Source organism: Urocitellus parryii, chromosome 13, assembly GCF_045843805.1.
Source record: "Urocitellus parryii isolate mUroPar1 chromosome 13, mUroPar1.hap1, whole genome shotgun sequence".
Lineage (NCBI taxonomy): Eukaryota > Metazoa > Chordata > Mammalia > Rodentia > Sciuridae > Urocitellus > Urocitellus parryii.
In genome coordinates this window covers 70,348,589-70,373,411 of record NC_135543.1, presented here as the reverse complement: position 1 = coordinate 70,373,411, position 24,823 = coordinate 70,348,589, and the positions used below count along the sequence as shown (strand labels likewise).

At 49.5% G+C, this 24,823-nt stretch overlaps 1 long non-coding RNA gene across 1 annotated transcript in view; it reads left to right on the top strand.

Annotated features, from left to right (window-relative positions):
• The first annotated feature begins 2,630 nt into the window (after positions 1 to 2,630).
• Positions 2,631 to 24,823, top strand: part of LOC144250012 (uncharacterized) — a 38,857-nt gene continuing 16,664 nt past the window's right edge. The window contains exon 1 of the long non-coding RNA XR_013342378.1: positions 2,631 to 2,729. This is a non-coding gene — a long non-coding RNA (uncharacterized LOC144250012). The remainder of the gene's footprint in view (positions 2,730 to 24,823) is intronic.

Here is a 24,823-nt window from a genome sequence, read left to right as displayed (position 1 = left end):
CTCTACCACTCAGCCACGACCCCAGCGCCCCCTCTGCTCTTACAGTGTGACCAGAACCCCCAGGGCGTGACTTGTGAACCCCAGAGAAGCACTCTGCTATTTGTCATTGTCTCCATTGCCACCAACAGACTGAGTAGGCACAGCACAGATGCACCACTACTTTCCCCATGCTGGAGAGACTGTCCAGTTCAACAAAGTGCCGTTTCACACGAAGACCTCCTTTAGCTCAGACTGGTCGTTTGTCATTCAACGTGTTTTTGCAGGGGACAGTCACTGTGCACTTCCTCTCATGTTGGGCTCCTGAAAGTATTTTCAGGTTCTTCCTCAGTAGAGTGGGAACCCCTGGGTACTCAGGCTTTGGGGGCCATTCTGCAGAGACGATCAGGCAGCACAGAGGACTTTTCCCAGATAGTAGCCAGGCTCCTACCTACAACTTCTCATGGTGAGAACTTGGGGTCTTCTTTCTTCTGGACAATTCACTTGACACTGAAGCCACTAGGATGAAATTGCCTGCAGTGTGGCCACAGGCTCTTGTGAGGAAGAAAAACAAAAGATAAAGGAAAAAAAGAAGGAGGAAGTGGGAATTTACCCAACTTCCCCTTCCAAAGCCCTTGACTCGATTCTTTCCTTCTAAGAACAGGCTTTGCAATCACCTGGCTTTCTTGGTACTTCTGATTGCTTTCTGTGGCAGGCAGTTGCAGGCAGGTTGGTGAATGGAGAAGTGGTTGGTAGAGTGACATTCAGACCCTGGCAGCTGGCTTTCTGCCCCTACCCCCACCCCAGAGAGCTTTCTCAGGGTAAGTGCTTGCAAACCCAGGACTTCTTTGTCCCTGGTTCCTTTCCCACCTACGGGCTTCTTTGAAAGCCCATAAAATGGGCTGGGCACAGTGGCACATGCCTGTAATCTCAGTGACTCAGGAGCTGAGGCAGGCGGAGGGGGAGTTCAAAGCCAGTCTCAGCAAAAGTGAGGTGCTAAGTAATTCTGTGAGACCCTGTCTCTAAATAAAATACAAAACAGGGCTGGGGCTGGGGCTCAGTGGTGAAGCACTCCTGGGTTCAACCCCTGGCACCAAAGGGAAAAAACAAACAAACACTAAAACGGTTCAGCACTGACTTTGGAGCCATTCTTGGGGAAGCGGTGCAGCCCAGCAGCGGAGCAAAGATAGCAGGTCCTCGGTGGCCACAGGCTGCCTACGTGCAAGCAGCTCTGAAAGGCCAGGGTGACGAAATGCAGACTACTTCCTGGAATGCAGATAAGAAGCTACTTGCTCTGCCGAGTGGCTTATAAAATCCTGTGTCATAATTTCACTTGGGATCATTTCTGGTGCTGCCTTACTCAACAAGCACTCCTTGTTGTATCTGGGGTGTGTGTATGGGAGAGATTTCCTTTTGGTCATTGTTTTGGAAAACGGAGGTCCCAAACCCCAAATAGTGCCAGCTAGGAGGCTCCCTTTCTGTGCCCCGTGGGGGGTCTCTCAGCCTCACGGACACAGAGCTCTCCTGGGAAACCACCAGGGTCCCTACATGATGCCTTAAGGGTCCCCAGGAACCCCTTCCAAGTCCTTGTTGGCCGAAGAGGAGGTGTTTATTATCTGGGTGGTAAAGTGATGAATGCCTGTTCCAGCAATTCAATCTACACTGTTCCTCGCAGAATGCTTTGGACCTGTAAGAGTGAATTGGTATTTAAGGATCTAGCCTATTCAAGAGGGTGGAGTGAGCTAAGTTTAGTGGAAGCTAAAAATAACCTGGAGCTGTGGCAGAGGGTCAGGTCCGAGGGGCAGTGGGACCCCCCCACCTCCACCCCTCCCTGCACTGTCCCCCACCCCGCCCCCGCCTGGCTCTTGGAGGGGCGGCATGTGACTCTGACCTACGCCTCACGTCATTTCCAAGCCAGTTACTCATAGGTCAGCTTTGCACCCTCCTGCTGTGTTTCAGGCACCAACTGTATTTCCATAGAAAAGCGTGAGTCACCAGAGGCCACAGAGGGACGGAGGGGCCACCATCAACCGGAAAAAAGAAAGGGGGGAGGTGACAGGGTCCTTTTATAGCTTTCTGAGTAGGCTTTCTTTTCCATGGGTTAATTTTTATCTCAACAACCCAGATAAGGTTGGATGGCCTTTTTATTAGAAACCTATTTAAATACAGGGATTATTTGAACTGCTTTTTTAAAAGCCAAGGGCATTTTTGTGTGTGCGGCTCTCCATTTATAAATAGCACGTATTAATAGTTTAATGGATATTTAAAACGCCCGTGACTGCTCTTAGTGCATTCCCTAAACACCACTTCTACAGACACAAGCCCCCACTTTGTTCCCAGTCCCTGGGGGCTACGGCCTTGTGATGGGTCAGGTATGTGGCCCCAGACCCTGTGAGACTAAGCCCAGCGCTCAGAAACAGATGGTGATTTTTCAAACCAAAGCTATTCTGGTGTACTGACTTTAGGAAAAAGGTCTAAAAATAGACTTGAATGAGCATAACCTGCAAAAATAAGTTGTCAGCTTCTTTTTTACTCCTGCTGGGTTGAAAAACAAAGCTGTCAGCAATATCTGCTGGTTGAGGAATTTGTAGACTTTCTTATTTTAGAGAAAGTGTGTCATTGAGTTCCCCTATATCTTGAAGTGTCAACAAATGGCCCTCTGTGGCTCTAGAGACTTCCAGATGGCTGAGACCTGCCCCTGTCCACATCGGGGAGCAACTGTTTGCCCCTCTGGGCCAGCAGAGCTGAGACAGGTGAGCTCCTCCGGACCCAGCTCTGACTACGGGAGACCAGACCCCTGGGCCTGTTACAGGGTGCAGGGGAGAGGCCAGGCCTGGGAGCATCTTTCAGGATTGTGGTGGGAGATACGGTGGCATTGAGCTCAGGGGAACCTTACTGGATGGGATGGGCCTCAGAGGAGCTCAGTACCTGGTGCTGACTTGGGCGGCAGTAGCCCAGAGTGCTGGGCTTTGAGAAAATACGTGAAAACTCAGCCTCCCCCTGCTCCCTCTCCACCTCCTTCTCCTCCGCCCCTCCTCTTCCTCCTCTTCTTCCTTCCTCCTAATTCTCCACCCCTCCATTACCACCCTCTACTGAAGATTGAACTCAGGGGCTTTCTACTCCAGAGCTTTCTACCCCAGCCCCTTTTAATTTTTATTTTGAGACAGGGTCTAGCTAAGTTGCTGAGGCTTGTGATCCTCCTGCCTCGGCCTCCTGAGTTGCTGGGATTACAGGCATGGGGCACCACGCCAGGTGTGCTCCGGCTTCTGTACCTGGTAGGCAGCCTCCTGCATCCGAGGGCTCCACATCTAAGGATTCAACCAATTTTGGATTGAAATTATTTAATACAAAAAAAAACAACCCAAACAATGACACCTGTACTAAACACGTGTAGATTTTTTTCTTGTCATTTCTCTCTAAACAATTTGGTATAACAATGATTTGATAGCATTTACATTGTCCTGAGTGTTCTAAGCAATCTAGACATGATGTAAAGCATAGGAAAGGATGTTCGTAGGTCATGAAAATACTACATTATTTCTTTTAAGGGACTTGAGCGTCTGTGGACTTGGCATCTCAGGGGAGTCCTGGAGTCACTTCCCTCGGACATTGAGGCATGACAATCTGATGTAGGCTTTGTGGCAGGAAGCAGTGTGTAGCAGGCAGGAACAGCAGAGGGCCGTGGTCCCCAGCCTGGTGATGGGTCAAGAGCCTTTTCTATAAAATGCTTCTGCATGGAAAGAGGTGGCTGGAAACCTAAGGAGAAGTCGGAGAGGGAGCAGAGCTCTTGGCTCGTGTGGAGAGGGGCTCTCTTGAACACGGATCGTGTTTCTGAGTGAAGAGCAGAGCGCAGAGCGGTCCCCAGACCCGGGCCCCTGTGAAGGTCACACCGCGACACTGGAGACCGGAGCCAGCTCTTGTGCTGCCCATCTGCTCCCTGCTCTCCTGGCTCCAGCTGGTTCCAGTGGTCAAGGTGCAGGAGCTGGCCCTGTCCCACATAAGCGGGAAGTGACTCCAGCTGTATTGACTCAGGAGCACCAAAGCTGACATAGGCACCTGCTCCTAGAGTCCCCTCCTCACCCTCACGTGCACCTAAGCACGGCCCCCCAACTGCAGGCAGCTCCTGGTGACCGTTGGCCAATAGAACTTGGGATTCCACTGCTTAGCAACTTCCTCTCTTCCCCTTTGGCCCTGTTTCTCCCCTCCTACGCCTACCCCATAACACACATGGGTAGCGCGCGTGCACACACACACACACACACACACACACACACACACACTGAGGAGGAAAGTGATTTCTCCTGGCTTGGGGGAGGTAGCATATCTGAAGACAGAAAGGAAGAGGATGGGGAGTGTCACCTGAGAGCCATATTGGGCCAGCCCGGGTCTCAGAGGAACTCAAGCTGTCTCCAGAACCACCAGCCCCGCTCTGTCAAGTCACCCGAGAGATACATGGCAGAGGGGATGGTGAGGGCCTGGCACGTGCCCTGGGCGACTCTCAGACCTGGAAAGTGTTGGCAGCTCTTGCTTTCTCAGTCCCGTGGGAGACTGGCCAGTCATGGACAGGTCTCAGGTTAGCCGGCGAATCGATGTGATTCGGCCCTTTGTAAAGAGGTCAAAGAGGGAGAGGAAGCTCCATCACCCCGAGAACTTCTCCAAGGCTGAGCCGGGACTGAAGCCTGCAGGCCTCTCCCCACTCCACCCTGGGCGTGCATTTTGCAAAAGGTGGGTGTCCGTTGCGACTGCCCAGGAGAGGGGCCAAGGTTCTTGAGACACCAAGGTGTGCTCGGACAGGCCTGCTTCTGGCAGTGGCCCTGAGGGAGATAATGGTGACCTGAGTGTCACTGAACCATCAGGACAAGTCTAGCGGCCCTTTCTTTCAGGCCCAAAGCACACCGCCATGGTGGTTGGGATCTAGAATGTCCCCCAAAGGCTTGGTCCCTGGTACAGCCATGATCAGAGGTGAGACTTTGGGAAACGATTGGACCATGAAGGCTCTGAGCTCATTGGTGGAAACCCATTGAGGGGTTCATATTTGACACCATCATAGGGAGGTGTCAGGCCCAGATGGAGGAAGGTCACTGACGTGAGCCCTGAAGGGTCTATCTTCTCTCTGACCCTTCTCTGCCCTCTGTCTTTGCTGACCAGCCACCCGAGGCGAGTGGCTTTCCTCCACTGTGCCCTTCTGTCTTGGAGCCTGCCGGCCGTGGACTGAAATACACTTTTCCTCCTCCAAGTGGTTTTTCTCAGGGATTCATCACAGTGACAAGAAAAGCTGTCGGATGCCATCACAGAAGCAGAGGTTTTCAACTGTTTCCAAATAATTAAAAACGCCGCCATGCACAAGTCTAGGTCCCACATGTATCATATTTAGAGGAAATGAAATTTTAAAAAGGAATACATAAAGGGCATAGTTCTTAGGAAGTGAAATGGAATAGACCCATGACGTTGCGACGGTCTTTGGTCCCTGGAGAGAATGACTGTCTTGGTGTGGGCAAGGCAGACTGACCCGTGAGCTGCTTCCTGGGGTCCAGGCCATGCCACATCTCAGCTCACCCGCCTGAGTCCGGGACAGGGGACTGGTACCTGTCTCCAGGGAGGAGTGTGATTCTTATGAGAAAGTCCGGCAATGGAGAGGGGCAGGGGGAGCAACACTCATGCTGTGGCTCCAGTGTGGTCTGTGTGTCCCCAGGGTCTGTGTGTGGGAAGGGTGGCCAGTGAGGAGGGGAGACCTTTAGGAGGTGGGCCTGGTGGGAGAGGGCTGGGTCCCTGGAGGCAGCCCCTAGAGAGGGGTTAAGGACCCGAGTGTGTTCTTGAAGAGCAGATTATAAGTCAAACCTGCCACGTCTTTCTGAATGAGCCCTCAGGTCTGTGTGCCTGCCGTGATGCCATCCACCACGAGGCAATGCAGACGGGGACCCCTCACTCCACCTGCACCCTCCTGTTTAGACTTTCAGCCTTTAAAACAGTGACCTAAATAAACCCAGAAAACATTGAAATATTAAAACACCCAATCTTAGGTATTTGGCTGTAGCAAAACTACTACAGGTGAGTTGAATGCGTTGTCACCGTAGGGAGTACGTCAGCCACTTCACGTACTCCATGAGGAGTGTGTGTACCTGTTTCTCTGGGAGCCTGGAATCACAGGGGGGACCTCAGGGCACTTCAGTTATTGCTGTGTCACAAACCGTCCCCCAATTTGATGCTTAAACCACACAGTGTTTTCTTCCTGACGAGGTGGTGGATGAGAATTTGAACAGGGCTCAGCTGGGCAGTTGTTGTCCCTTGGAGTCAGTCGGGGTTGCTCTGTGGCCACATTCAGCCCAGAGCTCACCCTGGCCAGAGTGTCCCAGCCAGCCTCCCTTCCTCCAGGGTGTCCTGCCATGTGGCCTGGACGTCCTTGCAATATGGTGGCTGAGCTTGAATCAAGAGAAGGGAGAAACTCGTGGCCTCTGAAGGTTTGGGCTCAAAACACCCAGAGGGTCACCTCTGCCAGGTTCTGTTGGCCGAAGGGCAGAGAGAGCAGGTGCTAGGCTTCAGGGGCGGAATGGGACAGGCGTGGACAAGGCGTAGCTCATGCCTGACGTTTAATAAACATCCCTCACAGGTTGCTGGCACACTGGGTCCCTTTTTGTCATTTGATGTACCCACCCTGTCCCAGGAAGCAGGTACTAGCCCCAGGTGGCCAAGACAAGGAAGGAAGAGCCATGCAGGAAGTGGGCAGTGGGCATGGCCAGACACCGGCAGCCCCTCCCCACACGCAGGAGAGGGCCGGAGCCCAGCCGAGAGCGCTGCACAGCCCTTCCTGGCCCCTGATCCCTGGACAGGCGGGCTGCATGGCCTGTGCCGCCTGGTGTGGCCCGGGTCAGGCAGCCCAGCCTGGGCCCCGTGGTCCCGGGGGCTGTGTCGACTGGGGTCCCGTGGACGTCCTGAGCCTGTCTGGACCACAGAGAAGGCATGGCCCCCGAGTTCAGGGACTTGTCATGCAGGTGCCCTGGTGCTCATGGGGCCTCGCACCTGCTCCTGAGCACCCGGGGCTTCTGCCCTCTGGCCCTTCCCGTCCCCAGATACCTCTCGTTCTGGGCAGAAGAGTTACTTTCTCCTCCTGTTGGCTGCCTGAAGACTGAGAGAGTCCACGCCACCCTGCCTGGGGAGCCCCTGGGACTTCCCCTCCTTCTTAGGGTTTATTGAGGCGCTTCCTGGATAAAGGCCATTCTTCCCTGAGGGTCCTTGGTGGCTACCTGGTGATGTCACACTCCGTTCAACCAGGTGCCGGGGTGGAGGGCATTCCCAGGACCCCTCACCCCAGCAGTGGCTCCCTGGAAGAAGCGGATCTGCTTTGGTAGCAGGAACTGAACCCAGGGACACTTAACCACGGCACTACCTCCCTAGTCCTTATTATTCCTAATTAATTAATTTATTTTGGTACCGGGGATTGAACTCAGGGACTCTAGACCCTCAGCCACATCCCCAGCCCTATTTTGTATTTTCTTTAGAGACAGAGTCTCATCGAGTTGCTTAGCGCCTTGCCATTGCTGAGGCTGACTTTGAACTCCGTCATCCTCCTGTCTCAGCCTCCCAAGGAGCAGGGATTACAGGCGTGTAAAACCACACTAGGTGTATGGGTATATTTTAATATTTCCCATTATTGTCATGGTTCAGCCATTGACTGTGACATGGCAAGTCATTGATTTCGTGAATGAAAACGTGTTTGAATTTCCATCAACTAACACTTTTAAACTTCACAAAAAGTTCAAAGTGCTAGGTTCGGTTCCCAGAGCATGAACGTCCTATCTCTAGCCTGTAACAAAGGAGCCAGGTTCCCTAGGGTGGGAAAATGTGCATCTAGCTGGGCATGGTGGCCAGCAGCCATAGTCCCAGCTCCTCGGGAGGCTGAGGCCAGGGCCTCACTGAAGTCCAGGAGTTCCAGGCCAACCTGGGCTCCAGAGCAAGACCCCGGCTCAGAAATAAATAGATCAAATAAATACGATTTTTTTCTGTATCTGAGACAAACATTTTAGACTTCTCCAATTATCTGATGAACAATTTGAGACTGAAAGCCTGGACAGGAGGATGTTGTGTTCTAACCTCAGACACCGCGGACGTGCGGGGGAGCGTGAGAGGCGAGCAGCTGTCTGCGCCCACTGTACTTGAACTTGGCTGCGATACAAGTAGTAGCACTTTGGCATTCATCGTAGATTGTGGGAATCATGCAGAATATGTTTGCATTCTTATTTTGGTAGCAGAAGAGAAAATAGAAATCCAAACGCTGGGTGGGGGATGGGGCCAGGGCCCAGGTGAGTGGAATTCTCAGAGCTTGGTGCTCCAGGTGGAAAACCCAAGTCAGGAAAGCAGACAGATGGCTCTTTCCCCCGATGGATTGCAGGTTGTAACTCAGGGTGTGGGCGGGGTGTCGGCCTTTTATTTTTTATGTTTGACAGTTCTGGGCCCCCCGGGTTTCGTCACCATCTCAGGTGCGCGCTGTAATCCTGTGAAAGGAACACTCCAGGTTGTGTAACTCCGTGTTGTCACACGGGCTGCGCCTCCCACCCAGCCCACTCGCACCACCCCATCCGGGAGCAGAAACCCCACAGCGCCATCTCATCCTTGAGGTAATGACCTTAAAGTAAAAGGCACACTCACACAAAAGACAGTGACCTCCCCCCACACACCACCACAGTGTCCCCTCACTTAGAAGGCCACTAGAGAGTGACCTCCCCCCCCACACCACCACAGTGTCGCCTCACTTAGAAGGCCACTAGAGAGTGACCTCCCCCCCCACACCACCACAGTGTCCCCTCACTTAGAAGGCCACTAGAGAGTGACCTCCCCCCCCACACACCACCACAGTGTCCCCTCACTTAGAAGGCCACTAGAGAGTGACCTCCCCCCACACACACACCACAGTGTCCCCTCACTTAGAAGGCCACTAGAGAGTGACCTCCCCCCCCACACACCACCACAGTGTCCCCTCACTTAGAAGGCCACTAGAGAGTGACCTCCCCCCACACACACACCACAGTGTCCCCTCACTTAGAAGGCCACTAGAGAGTGACCTCCCCCCCCACACACCACCACAGTGTCCCCTCACTTAGAAGGCCACTAGAGAGTGACCTCCCCCCACACACACACCACAGTGTCCCCTCACTTAGAAGGCCTCCTGGCCTGGCCTGCCACCTTTTCTAGTTTGGACACCATCACAGAGCAGAACGGTCTGGCGGTGGGTTTGGGGCACAGCTGTTTGGCTGCAGAATTCATCTGAGCTGCTTCACTTGGTCTCTCCATGCCTCAGTTTTAGGATCTATGAAATGGATCAACAATGGGAAGCCACTTGACGGGATTGTTACAGGGATTAAAAGCCTTGATGTGTGTAAAGTGCTTAGAACTACCCAGCTGGACCTGTGTCTGTCATCCCAGCTACTCCAGAGGCTGAGGCAGGGAGAATCCCAAGTTCAAGGCCAGCCTGGTCAACTTGGTGAGAACCTGTCTCAAAGTAAAGAGGCTGGGGCTGTTAGCTCAGTGGCAGAAAGCTTGCCTACTATGCTTGAGGCCTGGGTTCAATCCCAGCTCCACAAAGCACTCACCTACATACACGAATGTCCACATTGAACTGCTCAGGTGCAGCTCAGTTCTGCTAGTTATCACCATGACCATGACTATTCCTGACTTCTTCCCATGTTTATAAAAGCAGATGCATGCGAACACACATACTCTGACAAGTCCTTGCATATTTACACACACATACGTGCACACATGTGTGCATACAAACACACACACATGCTTGTGACACACACTTTTTTCCTCACAATGGTGTCTGTGATATGATGTCACCACATTCTGCAGAGAGGTCTACCCTTGGGCCTGGGTCTCAGGACATGTCAGGAACATGTCTCCTCAGTCAGTGGCCGCACACCTTCCCCTGGGACTATCTGTGTCACCTGCTCTTCGTCCGTTGGACATTGATGTTGTTCTGAGGTGTGGCTGCTGCACTCTTTCTGCTGTGGACTGGTGCTGGGTTGGGGATACACAGCCCTAACTCTCTCGGATACCATCGAATTCCTCTCCAGAGTTCATGCCGACTTGCAATCCTGCCGAGGGCACCTCCCTCCCCACAACCCTGACCAGGAGTGGAAGTCTACCCATCTGATCACTGAGACAGACTCTCTCGTTTCAGTTTGGGTTTTGGTAATTACCCTTTGGTAAAGCCTTCTTGTTTATCTTGTGCAGTGTACAAGCTCCACTGTGAACAAATGTCAATGCATTTCTCGGCCTTCACAGTTTGTTTCATAGCTGAATCTCTTTTGTACAAACCAAAAACGTGTGAAGACAACCCACAGAGTACTTAGACCCATGATTTACCAAATTAGCACTGTTAGATAAACAAGAGTTTTTAGCATTGTCGTCCTCAATATTGTTCTAAGTTACAATTCTCTTTGGATGCTCAGGATCAAAATCAGGGTCTTTGGCTGCTAGTCAAGGGCTCTAGCGCTGGGCTGCACTCCGAACTCCTCAGATTGTAATATTTTCAGTGTCCATCCAACAAACCAAATAATTAAACATGAACACAATATTCCAGAACGGTTTACAGAGTGCTTATCTGTGTCAGGTTCAAAATGTTTTCAGGCAGTGAACCAAGCTTCCTACAGGGGAAGCTGAACTCTGGGCCCATTGAGACCAGCCCTGCACCTACACGAGGACTGTCTCTCGTGTCTCTGCTTCTGATACAAGTTGGTGAGGGGCTGGCCCTTATTTTCTCAGTCCCTATTTGAAATATACCAAGAAAGAACTTTGGTGGCTCCTCCTTGGCTGAGACTCTTCCCTCTGAGCCAAGCAGCTGGACAAGGCAGGTGGCAGCTGCCCCTGGGCCAGGGCATGAACTAGCCATTGCTGGCATGGTTGGGCCAGTACCTGGCAGTTCTGCTGAACAGCATGGCCGGAGAAGGTTCGTAGGTCCCCAGATCCTCAGGGGACTTCCACTGAAAACAGTCCCAAGCCAGGGGTGTTCACAGCCCCCAGCACTGCCATGGTCATCCAGGGGCTTCCGGCCTGGCCCTGGCAGCTGCCCACACCTGTGCTGCCTGTTGATTTTCTGCCCTGCTGTGTGGCTTCTCTTAGCCTGGCCGAGCTACACCCTTGCAGCGTGACCCTGTCATAGCTAGAGTTCTGTTACCTCCTTTCCCAAATCCACCCAACTCATAGATTTCTCTTGCCAAACCACAGACAAGATACACAGCTCCTTCCCTAGAAAACACTCATGACTTCCAGGCCAGACTTGACTGGCCACAGGCTGAGCTTATCATGACATCAGACATGCCCTTGAAATGCACAGGGGTTTTGAATGTGCAGCAGTGAGGGAGAGTAGGGTTTGGTGCATTTCGGAGCCAGGTAGGCATTTTGCAGGCTGTGTTTGTGGTAGAGCGCAACCTCTGTGGAAACAGGAAGATGAACCCATCTCCAGCAAGTTGGTGATCCCAGGGCACTGGGGCGCCCGCCAGCTTGCTGTAGAGATTGCAAAAGAGAAAGAGCATATCATTTCCAGTTCGCATCTGTAGATAACCACATGTTAAGCTTGGAGCTGACTCACAAAAACAAAATTTCAAGCGCTCTTGTAAGATCTGAGCTGAGATGAATCTTTGCACTCAGCATGGCTGCCCGCCAAAGCAGCGGTGCCGGTGAGCCCCATGGCAGGCCACATTGGTGGCTGTGAGGAGTTCTCTACTCAGCAGGAAAATTAAAACCCAGCCTTTGTGTGGTCGGAGCTTCCTGCCTCCTTGATCCTCTTCCTGCCTCTTCCTGGGTCCACAAATGATCTCACCTGTGGAGCTGATGGTCCTGATACACCCCTGGTTTTGTCATCTCCTGGCACAATGAGCCAACACCCAATGGAAGGTGAGAGCAAACCTATTTTCACTTCAACCGAGAAGCTGATACTGTTAAATATCACTGATGGCCACGGCTGGGTGTGGTGGTGGGCACCTGTAGTCTCAGCCACTTGGGGGACAGAGGCAGGAGGACCACTTGAGCTCAGGAGTGCATGGCCAGCCTAGGCCACATGGATGGATCCTGTATCAAAAAATAGAAAAGAGCCAGCAGCTCAGGAGGCAGAGACAGGAGATGAGCCTCTGTAAAAGTGAGGTGCTGAGTAACTCAGTGAGACCCTGTCCCTAAATAAAATACAAAATAGGGCCGGGGAGGTGCCTTAGTGGTCGAGTGCTCCCGAATTCAGTCCCTAGTAGCCCCCCCCCCCCCCGAAAAAGAACAATAATGAAAAATAACTACTCGTGGAATCGGCAACCTTTGGAGTTGCTATTCTAGAACTGTGTGTCACAATCAATCTTTGGGAAGCACCGTTTTTTTTTCCCCCAATCTGTCTTGGACCAGTGCTTTTGTTAAACACAACAGACAAGGATTACTAAGATGTGGTCACCCTCTTTGATGTTGCAAAATATCCAATTGCTATAAAACACTTCTCTCAATTTTCTTGTCACAGAGCAGAAATGGGCTGTTTGCAGGTGGCCTGGTCAGTGGCCTGGTCAGTCGCCCACACTGGGATAGGACTGGGTAGCCGTGCACAGAAATTCTCCAGGCTTATTTCTATTTTAGACATGAACACTCTTTTTATTGTTCTTATTAAGCTCCAGGGCTGTCAAATTGACAGCCAGAAAGTCCTTCATCAGACCGTGCATCCTGATTTTCATCTCCTACTAACTGTGTGTGTGTGTGTGTGTGTGTGTGTGTGTGTGTGTAAGTCGGTGTTGGTTCTTGGGCATGATGGAGAGCTTGGTATGTTCATATGATCCAAGTCCTGGAACTGATTTTGATTCTTCCAGTAATGTGCTGATTTTTTTTTCTTTGTCTTTTTTTGCTCAAGTTGTTGGAGATGGAACCCAGGGTCTCACACATGCTAGGCAAGTGCTCTGCCACTAAGCCACACCCCCAGCCCCCAACGCCCATTCTTAATCATTAGATGAAGAGGTTCTCACATCGCTATCGCAGATATTCTGAGAAGGAAGGTCCCTTCGCTCTGCGGTGGAAACCACATGAAGAGCCTCTGCCAAAATAGAAACTGCAGGGCCTACTTCAAAGAATTCCCATGCACACATTTATAAAATTCTGCAGAGCACACAGTTAAAAGGAGCGTGGGACCATTTTCCTCCTTGCTGCTTTTCTCTGTCATTCTGCTCTGAATCCCTTCCCACCACATGCAGCTTCTCAAATGTTCTAGTTACTACGTTTGAATTTCTGTTAAGCCAATAATTTGGTTTTCTATTTCCCTCGCCCATATTTTTTTTCTTAAAAAAAAAAATAAAAGCAATGCATTACCAAATATGACAAGCTCCTAAAATACACCATGGAATGCAGTTTAACGAGATTCAGTCACTGACATCAGCGAGCCGTTTCTGTGATGATGGAGCTGCCATAGACACTGAGACTCTCATGAGACCGTGAACTTGTTCATTTGAATGCTTTGACCAAGATCTCTCTTTTTCTCTGGTAATGTTCTGTAATGTCTTGGAGTGAGGTTAGGCCTGTCCCATAAAACACTGGGAGGTGTTCCCTCCTCTGTTTCCCGGAACAGTTTGTATACCATCAGTTTTATCATTTCTTTTAACATTTGATGAAAATCTTGCGAAACCATCTGGGCCCAGAGTTCCCTTGGGGGGGAAGGTTTATGACGACAACGAGCTCGATTTCTTTCATGAACACAGGGCTCTTCAGATTTTCCTCTTCATCTCGTGTAAACTTTGGCCAATATACTTGTCAGGGAATTTCTTGATTTCATCCATTTGCCAAAATGACTGGCATCCAGTTACAAAATCACCTTGTGATTCTTTTAAGATCTACGGTCTCTGAAGCAGTAACCAGTCTTTCATTGCAGATACTTGTGATTTGTCTTTTGTTTCCATTTTTCTTCATTAGTTTTGAATTTATCTGTTATCTTGTTTTTAAAACACTGGGTTTAGCTTTGTCTTTTTTCCCTAATGTTTGTTTTCTGTTTTGTTGGTTTGTATTCTTCCATTTTGGTTTTAGTTTGTGTTTAGCCTCTTGAGGTGGAGTCTTAGGTTCTTGATCTTAGACGTTTCCTCTTTTCTACTGTAAGTCTCTGAAAGCATGAATTTCCCTCCTCGTACTGCTCTACGTGATTCCCATACATTTCTCTGTGTTTTGTTTCTGTTCTTAGTCAATTTGAAATAGTCTCTAAATTCTTTGTGATTGATTTTTTGAAACCTGGCTTATTTGGCAGCATGCTACATGGGGGTGGGGGGAGTTCCTGGATATGTTATTGATTTCTAATTTAATTCTGTTGTGGTCAGAGAGCCGATTCTGTGTGATTTCAGATATTTTTAAAAAGTTCGAGGAGTCATACTAAGACCCAGCACATAATCTGTCTTAGTGAATTTTCTCCGTGGACTTGGAAAGGAGGAGCAGTTAGATGCAGATGTGCAGTGCTGATACGCAACTCCTGTGTCTCCTGACACTTTTTCTAATTAATCGATTTGTGGTTGAGAGAGAAGGGTTAAATCTCACTCTGACTGAGGAATTGTTTCTTTCTTCAATAAACTAAACAAAGAACGAGATTTCTTCCACGTGATAAATGGCATCTGTGAAAAACCTAGAGCCAACCTGGTACTTACTCTCGAAACATCAAGTACTTTCTACGATCAAGAAAAAGATAAGGATTCTCCCCCCCCCCCCCACACACACACACACACTCTCTCTCTCTCTCTCTCTCTCTCTCTCATCACTTTTAGTCAACACCATTCTGAGAACCTCACTGGAGCAATAAAACCAGAAAAAGATGTAAAAGGGATAAATATTGGTGGGGAAAAAAGTAAAATTCTATTAGAACATGACATGATTGGTCACATATATAAAATCTCAAGACGCCTACAAAACTAGTAGAATAAGAGACAACATTTGGCTTTTGGATTTGGCATGGACTTACTTCACTTAGCATGATATTCTCTACCTCTGTCCATTCTCTCTGATAAACGGATGCTGATCCAAAACAGGAGGAGGGGGGAAGGCAGGGGAAAAAATGGAGGACCTTTGGGCAGAGGGAAGGGAGGTGGGGGAGGGTGCCTGGGACCAGGAAAGATGGTGGAATGAGATGGACATTATTGCCCTCGACACACGTAAGACTGAACATAGGGTGTGATGCTACATCATGGACAACCAGAGAAATGAAAAGTCGTGCTGCAGTTGTGTACAATGAATCAAAATGCATTTTGCTGCTATAAGTTGCAGGATATTAAAAAAAAACAACAAGAAAACAATTGTGCTAGACATGGTGGTGCATGCCTGTGATCCCAGTGACTCAGGAGGTTGAGGCAGGAGGATCATGGGTTCAAAGCCAGTCTCAGCAACTTAGTAAGGCCCTAAGCAACTCAGCCAGACCCTGTCTCAAAAAATAAAAAAAATAAAAAAAAATAATAAAGGGCTGGGGATGTGACTCAGTGGTTAGGCAACCCTGGGTTCAATCTCTAGTACCAAAACCAAAACCAAAAGCAATTGCATAGGTGCATACTAGGAGTGAAGAATCAGAAAATGAAAAAATCTAAAACTCCACTTATAACAACCTTAATAAAATATTTTAACATATATGTAAGAAATATGTAAGTCCTCACGTCCTCTTCAAAGAAAATCACAGAATATTGCTAAAGAGACACTTTAAAAGGCCTGAATCCATGAAGGGACGGCATCCAGATCTCCTTTGGATTGGAAGCTAAATAACATTAAGACAGAAGAAATCCTTTCTCTTCAAACTCATCTATAGATTCAACGTAGTCCCAAGGAGAATACCAGCAAGGTTTTGTGTAGAAATTGAGAAGCTGATTCTAAAAGTTACTTGGAAATGCAAAGGACCTAGATTAGTCAAAGCACTTTATGCAGAGTTGGAGGGCTGGCACTACCTCATTGCAAGCGTCCTACAAAGCTGCAGTGCTCAGGTGGCGTAATCCTGCTCCAAGGACAGACTCCCTGAGCTCGTCAGAGACAGGCGAATCAACGCCCGTGGATCGAGATGTGCATCAATTCAATAAGGAAAGAAAAGTCTTTGCAACAACTGAGTAACTATATGTGAGGAAAATAAGCATCTTCCCTGATTTTGTTCGTGTACTAATTAACTTATAACGGTGGTATTATAAAACTCCTAGGAGCTGGGCATAATAGCCCAGTTGGCAGAGTGCCTGCTTCCCATGCACAAGGCCCTGGGTTCAATCCCCAGCACCACAAAACAAAACAAAAATGACAACAACAACAAAAAACCTCCTAGAAATATGGGGGAAAATCTTTGTGACCTCGAGTAGGCAAACTTTTTTTTTTTTTTTTTTTTTTACACACAGGATACAGAAAGCACAAACCGTAAAAATTGATAAATTGCATTTTATCAAAGACTTAAAACGTTTGCTCCTCAAAAGTTACCATGAGGTAAACAAAGGGCAAGTCAGAGAATAAGAGAACATGTTAGCAATATTGGGTCTGACATACAATTCATAGCCATAATATATAAATAGCAATTAAATCCAACATGAAAAAGGCAAATTATTTAAATAGACACTTCATCAAAGAAGATGAGAATGGCCAAAGTTAAATTAAAAAACACATGAAAAGATTTTCAACATCATCGTTTTTCCTGGGTAAAGCAAACCAAATTGCAATGAAACATCCTTACACAGTCCCTGGATGAAAATCATGAACCAACAAGACCAAATCAGTCTTGGTGGGATTGTAAGGGATACAAACACTTCAGAAAATTATTGAACAGATTCTTAAAGTTGAGCATAAACTTGTTATATGATCCAGTTTCTACACTTCTAGGTATTTGTGTGTGTGTGTCCACACAAAGACCTATATATAGTGAATGGTTTGTTTGTTACCAGGGATTAAACTCAGGGGCACTTAACCACTGAGCCACATACCCAGTCTTTTTTTTTGTATTTTATTTAGACACCGGGTCTCACTGAGTTGCTTAGTGCCTCACTAAGTTGCTGAAACTGGCTTTGAACTCAATCCTCTTGAGCTGCTGGGATTATAGGCACGCACCACTACACCTAGCTATAGTGAATATTTTTGCACAACACCTCCAAATAGGAAAATCCCTAATGTCTCTCTACAGGTGAGTGGATAATTACTCTGTAGTATGTCCACTACAGAAGAATACCAGGCAGCAATAAAAAGAAATGAGCTATTGACACTCCTTCTGCAGAAAGGAATCTCAGAATGTACAATTTCACACCGCAAAAACAGAAGGAAAATGTTCTTGTGACCTATTGGAAATAATGTATGACTCACCATTTCAAGCGGAAGACAATTCCTAAAAGTTTAACAAAAAGGTTTATTCTTTCCGTAAAGACTTATTTTCTTTCGAATTGGACTGTCACACATTGGATTTGCTCAAAATGGTACAAATCAATTCATATCTTACATTTTTATTGAGTGTGTATGTAAGTGTTGGCATTAAGTATCACCTCTAGCTTTTTTTGGTAAAGTTTGTCCTCCAGGAAATTGGTGCTAGAGGATGAAAATGAGGCTAAATCTTGATAAATCATTTTTCTAAGAAGCATCATCTTAGATGAGTATTTTTTAAAGAGAGAGAGAGAAGAGAGAGAGAATTTTTAATATTTACTTTTCAGTTTTCTTTGGACACAACATCTTTATTTTATTTTATGTGGTGCTGAGGATCGATCGAATCCAGCGCCCTACGCATGCCAGGCAAGCATGCTACCACTTGAGCCACATCCCCAGCCCAAGATGAGTGTTTTTAAGAGAACAGAAAAAAATTTATCTAGATGTTCTTCTTCTTCTTTATGACTAGTATATTCTAGAGACAATGCAAATTAAACTTGGGTTTTCAGTTTGGTTTGCTTATTTGAGAGACCCAGGCTGGGGCTGGGGCCGGGGCTCAGTGGTAGAGTACTTGTCTAGCACGTATAAGTAAATAAATAAAAGTCAATCAACAACTAAGAGAGAGAGAGAGAGAGAGAGAGAGAGAGACACCCTTATGTTTTCTTGACCCCTGTTCATAAATCCTGCTGAGTGGGAAATTGATCTTGGATTCTTTCTGATTATGCAATTAAAGATCACCCACTTTAGTTGTTTGATGGTGTTTGCATTCACGTTGGGCAGTCACCCAAGGCACCCATTTCCAGCTCCAGGCAGGTAACATCCTAAGGTGCCCCCCCCCCCCACCGCCACACAGTGCAGCTTCCCCTGCCGGAACTGAGAGCCTCCTCCTGTGACTCCCAGGATGATTCCTTTGAACGAGGGAACTTTGCAGATAATTAAGGTCATTCACCAGTTGACTTAAAAATGGGGAGATTATCTGGATGAGACTAAACTCATCATCAGTCCTTTGAAAGCCAAGTTTTCTTTGGCTGATAACAGGAAGGGAAATTAGAGAGATTGACAGTGGATCTCTATGGCTGGCTTTGAGATGAGGAGGCTGTGGGACAAGGACCTGGGTGAGAGATCTGAAGGAGCCGAGAACACCCAGGCTCACAGCCAGCAGGACATGGGGACTCCAGAAGGGCAAGGATCTGAATATGGCTGGTTTTTTTTTTTTTTTCCCCTGAGCTTCTAGACAACAGACCTGGACTTTGACCTTCTGCAACTTTGAGCAGAGAACCTAGTTGGGCCGGCTTGGGCTTCTGACGTTCAGAACTGGGAGATAATAAATGGGTGTTGTTTTAAGCTGTAAAGTTTGTTAGGCAGTCCTAGAAATTTATTATTTGTTATGCAATAATAGTAAACGAATACACAGCTATCGCGCAATCTCAGTAATAAACCATTTGATTTGTTCCCAGTTTTATTGCTGTTTCCTGGAATAATGAATGCCATTCATTTTTTTAAAAAAAAAATTTATTTTTTTAGTTATGGACCCAAGTATTTTGTCTGTTTTCTAAACCTTGGTGAGAATTCAGGCAAACTGCGGCCCACCTTCTTGGGATGGCTTCTGTTCGTTCCTGCCGCTCAGTGTGTGACCTGTGGACAGCACCATGAGCGACACTAGGGAGCTTGTTGGAAACTCAGAATCCTGGGCCTTCCCCAGAGCTCCTGATGCATAAGCTGCCTTTTAGATCCCGCCCGTGATGTGGGTGTGCATTACAGTTTGAGAAGTGTAACTGTCACCCTCAAACGGCAGAGTATGCTTTTATGGAGTTTAGACCCCCCAAAACACCACCTGTTAGCCCAGGCTGGTGCTGGACCGCTCCTCTCCCAGGTCGCGGGCTTCTTCTGTCCCAGAGTCCAGATCTGGCCGATTGTCAGGGAACCTGGACTCTGACTCTTCTCCCTCTGGGTCTCTGAACCTCCTCTCGGTTCCATGCCTGTGTTTGAGGGGTCACATTCCCCAGCCACAGTGGGACCTGGCTTTCCCAGCTGCCCTGTCATTCCTATTGGGGAACTCAAGGCCACCCCCACCCTGATTGTGTGTCCTTAAGAAATGCCTTGAAACAAAGGCGTGTGACCCTGTCCCCAGCTGTGCCTGTCCTGATCATATACCAGAGACAGGCAGGGGACTGCCCCAGGCTCTGGGAGCGTCCTGCAGTCCACGGAGAGGGTGTGGGTGACAGTGTGGGCAACGTCTTCTTCCACCACACGCTGCAGGTGGTGCAGGGGATTGAGCCAGCCTGTCGGTCCCCTGGTATGAGCCAGCCTGTCGGTCCCCTGGTAGGAGCCAGCCTGTCGGTCCCCTGGTATGAGCCCGTCTTGGCTCCTGCCTTCCCCTCTCTCCTGTCTCTCCTCCTGACCTCTTCCCAGGGAGACAGAGCTCTCTCACCTCTGGGCCCTCACTGGGGCTTCCGCTTCCTGGGTCACCCCCTCACCTCACCTCCTCCCATACTTTTGTTCAACCCACAGACACCTGAGGTTCTAATTCCTTCCGGAATCCTTCCTTTGAATTTTCCCCTCCCAACGTCTCAGTGAGGGGCCCCTGGCCATCACCCCCGTGGTGTCTGGGCCAGCCATTGTAGCATAAAACCACTCCCAATCCAGGGCCTCAAACAACCATTTAGCTTTGCTCCCAGCTCCACGGGTCAGGAATGCAGGAAGAGCTTAGCTGGGGGCTCTTTTCTCGGGGTCTCCTCTGTAGATTCAGTGAGGTGTCAAGTTGGGGCAATGGTCAGTTTGGGGTTTGTCTGGGCTGATCATCCGAGATGGTGGCTGGGGATGTCGCCTCTTGGCTGGGAGCTCAGGAGGCACTTTGATTGGAACACCTATACTGGGCCCCTTCTCAGCCTGTCTGGGTTGGAATGTGTCCCCCAGAAGTTCATGGGTTGGAAACGTAATCCTCAAATTCCTCTGTGGATGGTATTTGGAGGTGTGGTCTTTGGGAGGTAATTAGGGTCGGATGAGGTCGTGAGGATGGGGTTCCCATGATGCCTTAGTGGTAGCTCTAGAGAGACCCGAGCTGACCCTGGCTCCTTCTCATCACGTGGCGCTCCCTGCCAGGGCATGATAGAGCAAGGAGGCCCTGACCCAAGGCTGGCTCAGACTCTTGGACTTCCCAGCCTCCAGAAGCATAAACCCAATAAACTTCTGCTCTTTATAAACTGGTCTCCTAACAACAGATAGCAGCAGAAAATGCACTAAGATAACAGGAGTTCCCCCAAAACAGAGGCCTCCAAGCTTTCTGTGGTCTTGCCTGAGAACTTCTGCCATCTCAGGCTCCACGTCTCCATTGGGAAATGGGTCTTGTAAGTCAGCCCAGGTTCCAGAAGAGGGGACTTGGGCCCCCCTTTAGTGGCAGGAACAGCTTCCTCGGTTACACTTGACCATGGGCCTCCTGATCGCAGCTCCCTACAGCAGGCACCCCATCTTCCTGCAGGGTGGGGGTCTCTAGTCACATGGGTTCTCCAGCCCCGTCCACACCTATCTGTAGGCTGATGAAATGAATCAAAACAAAATTCAGCAAAACTGCGGGAGAGACCACTGTGGAAATGTACAGAAGCCACCTCGATGGGATGTGTGTTTGTTGTGTGCGTCGCTGGACTTAAAGTGCAGGGAGAGTTGATCAGTCTGGTCCGTCCCAGGGTGTGTGTCCACTGTGGACCTGAGCTCTTGATTTAGAGAGCCTCTGCACACTTCTTCTTCTTTTTCTTTTTTTTAAACCAGGATTTGAACTCAGGGTGCTTGGCCTCAGAGGCATATCCCCAACCCCTTTTATTTATTTTTTTTAATTTTGAGACAGGGTCTCACTAAGTTATCTTGAGGCTGCCTTTGAACATGGGATCCTCCTGCCTCAGCCTCCCGAGCCACTGGGATTACAGGCGTGTGCTAACGTGTCTGGCTGTAAATGCTTCTTAAGGGAACAGTTTGTTGTGGTGACCTGTCACAGAAGGACTTTAGCCTGGATGCCAGGTAGGCACAGGGGCATAGGGGCACATCCCACACCTTTCTAACATGAAGGAGCGGGTTTTCTCTGCTGGTCTTCCTGGGAGAAGATTCTCTGAGCTCCTGGCAGTGCCCACTCAAGCCGCTGGCAATACCAGTTACCAGAAGGGCCTCCCAAGCCTTCTGTCAAGGGCCTCTGTGAAGCCAGAGTGGTGCTGAGCTGGTGTTAGGAAAACAGCTCTCTCACCAATACTCGGGCAAAATGAGCTTCTGCAATCCCCTGTTAAACTCTCTAGTTTGCAGAAATTTATTTACAGCAAAATGCTGGTTTACCCACAAACATCCTGCTGGGCTAAATATATCGCCCGCTCCTAGAACACGGCCTGTGGTTATCGAGTGTGGGTTTTGCCTTCCTCTCTGCACACTGCCACTTGATGTCCTGCTTTCCCTTCTGTGGTCATTGGGCATTAGGGGCTGGGGACCTCAGCCCCAGTCTCTTCTAACACAGGCATCTCAGAGCACAAGCCCTGCACCAGTCAGACCTGTGCCAGGTCTGTGACCAGGAAGGAGGATGCGGGGTGCAGGAACAGGGCCTGCGGGAGCCAGGTTTTGTCCACTGCGGGGCACGCTCATTTTTTTTTTTAATCTAACTCACCTGAGATAGCTTTTTGGGTGAACCTTGCCCTGCTGGGTCTCTGTGACCAATGGAAGGACTTGGAGATGCTCATGTCTGAAGGGACAGCCCTGCCTCCCACCAGATGCCCAGGTGCAAAGCCATGGCTGCTGGGGACAGTGAGTGCATCCAGGAAGTGGCCAGCCTGGCAGTGTCCACTCCCTCGGCAAGGAGAGACACAGGGCCCTGCAGGCAAGGGAGGAAAAGGGGAAGAAATCACATCCCACGCTGTTTCTTCTCACAGGGACCAGGGAGCTGTAAAGAGCAGAGACGTGCTTAGGTTATGCCGGTGAGCGGCCCCAGCCCAGAGCTCAGCTCTAGGAATCTCCAAGGAGAAGGAATTGCTCCCCCTCCCGTCCCCTCCCCCTCCCCTCCCCTCCCCTCCCCCTCCCCTCCCCTCCCCTCCCCCTCCCCTCCCCTCCCCTCCCCCTCCCCTCCCCTCCCCTCCCCCTCTCCTCCCCTCCCCCTCTCCTCCCCCTCTCTTCCCCTCCCCCTCCCCTCCCCTCCCCCTCCCCCTCCGCTCCCCTCCCCCTCTCCTTCCCCTCCCCCTCCCCTCTCCTCCCCCTTCCCTCCCCTCCCCTCCCCCTCCCCCTCCGCTCCCCTCCCCCTCTCCTTCCCCTCCCCCCTCCTTCCCCTTCCCCTCCCCTCTCCTCCCCCTCCCCCTCCCTTCCCTCCCCTCCCCCTCCCCTCCCCTCCCCCTTCCCTCCCCTCCCCCTCCCCCTCCTTTTCTTTTTCTGTACTGGGGTTGGAGCCCAGGGGTGTTCTACCACTGAGCCACATCCACAGCCCTTTTATTTTGAGACAGGGTCCTGCTGTGTTGACCGGGCTGCTGTCAAACCCGCCGTCTTACTGCGCCAGCCTCCTCGGTCTCTGGGGTCACAGGTGTGCACCAGCATGATGAGCTCTCTTTCTTTCCCCTCCTTCTCTCCCTTCTCTCTCTTTCTCTCTCTGTGTCTCTTCCATATAGAGAAACGGGGCACGAGAAATACTGGCCTGAGGTGAGAGGCCTCTGGCCCCGTCAGGGGGAGTGTGGCGGGGTCTGGGGCCACGGGTGGCTCTTCCTAGTGTCCAGATGAGCCACCCTGACACACACGTGCCGTCTCTCCGAGCCCCGGGTCTCACCTGTATAATGGGGTCTGTGCATCCGCACTGGGGTTTTACGAGGGTCAAACTGTCATGTTATACAGAAAGCCTGCAACACAGGGCCCCACACGGAGTGAGCGCTCAGTAAGGCACTTGGTGTCTTTTATTCTGTGGTTTTGTGACAGATAGCATTAAGGAGGCATCTACCTGTCAGTAGAAAGTTCACCGCCGCTGCCGCCTGGGTCTTCCCCACCAACGCTTTCCCAGCTTTCACTCACCTGTTAGGGACCCTCCCAGGAAGCCGGCCTGTGGGCCATCTCACATGGCCTGAGCCAAGACTGTGGCTGCTGTTCTCCTCCTGGCCCCACAAATACCAAACAGCCTTCCAAACCTTGGTGGCCTTGAGAGTCCTGCTCAGATCCAGGCCAAGTCTTGGAGTTGTCTTGGATCTGAATCCTCCATGGCCAGGATAGCAAATGACTGTTTAAGAAGAGTTAATCACACAGAGAGTATCTCCTTATTTGAGCTTTTACTTTCTGCAGTTTTAGTTAACCACGGTTGTCTGCGATCTGAAAATATTAAAAGGAAATTTCAGAAATAAACAATTCTCAACTTTTTTTGTTTGTTTTGTTTTTTTGAGATGGGTCTTACTATGTTGACCAGGCTGGACTTGAAATCCCAGGCTCAAGAGATCCTCCCACCTGGGTCTCCTGAAGCCCAAGTCAATGCACCCAACTCCAATTTGTAAGTTTTAAAGGGCACACTCTTCTGAGTGTTCTGATGAAATCTCATACCATTCTGCTCCCTGCCACCTGAAACATGAACCAGCCCTTTGGTCAGTGTATCCACACTGTATACCTTACCCACCCATCAGTCACTCAGCAGTTTATCATCTGGACCATTGTGGTTGTAATGCTTCTATTCTGGTAACCCTATTTTATTTCATAATGGCCCGCAAGCACAAAAATAACGAGGCTGATAATTCAGACACGTATGCCAAAAAGAAGCCATAAAATACCCCTTATAAGTGAAAAGGTAGAAAGTTCTTGACTTAATAAAGAAAAGAAAATCATATGTTAGATTTTCTAAGATCTGTGCTAAGAAGGAATGAGTGAAATGTTGAGGAAGGTTTGAAAAGATATTCATGCTGATTTTGCTGTCACATCTCAGAGGGCAAAGGCAAGGCCAGAGTGTGTGGTGACTGCTCTGTTAAGAGAAAAAGGCGTTAAATTATAGGGCTCACCACTGTCCAAGGTTTCAGGCATCCACTGAGGGCCGTAGCACATGTGCCTGGTGGGTAAGGGGACATTACTGTACCTTCTTGTTTACTGAAATGGTTTCACGGTGCAGACTGGTGAGTAAGGTTCGCTTTTTAAAACAGCCATCATGCTGTATTTGAGGAAATTACCTCCCCCCTGAATTCTTTAACATCTGATAAATTTCTTCAAAACACAAGCTGTCTTTTCCTAGTGCACATCTAGGCATCTTTACACTCCTGAAAACCAAGGTTGGTGAAATAGTCCAGAATCTTCTTAGACCTACTTCCGCGTGGCAGCTGGAGTCTGAGGGGACTGTCCAGGTGTTGATGACACAGCCAGGTGGCATGGCCCTTTCAGTTCCGAATCTCTCATCCATCCTGGGGTCCTAGGCAGATGGGGAAGGGATCCAAGTCATTGTCATCGGTCAACCTTCCTCCCATGTTCTGCCTCAGCGTGGTGGGGAGGTGACCTCAGAGTGTGAGAGCGGGTCTCACGCTTG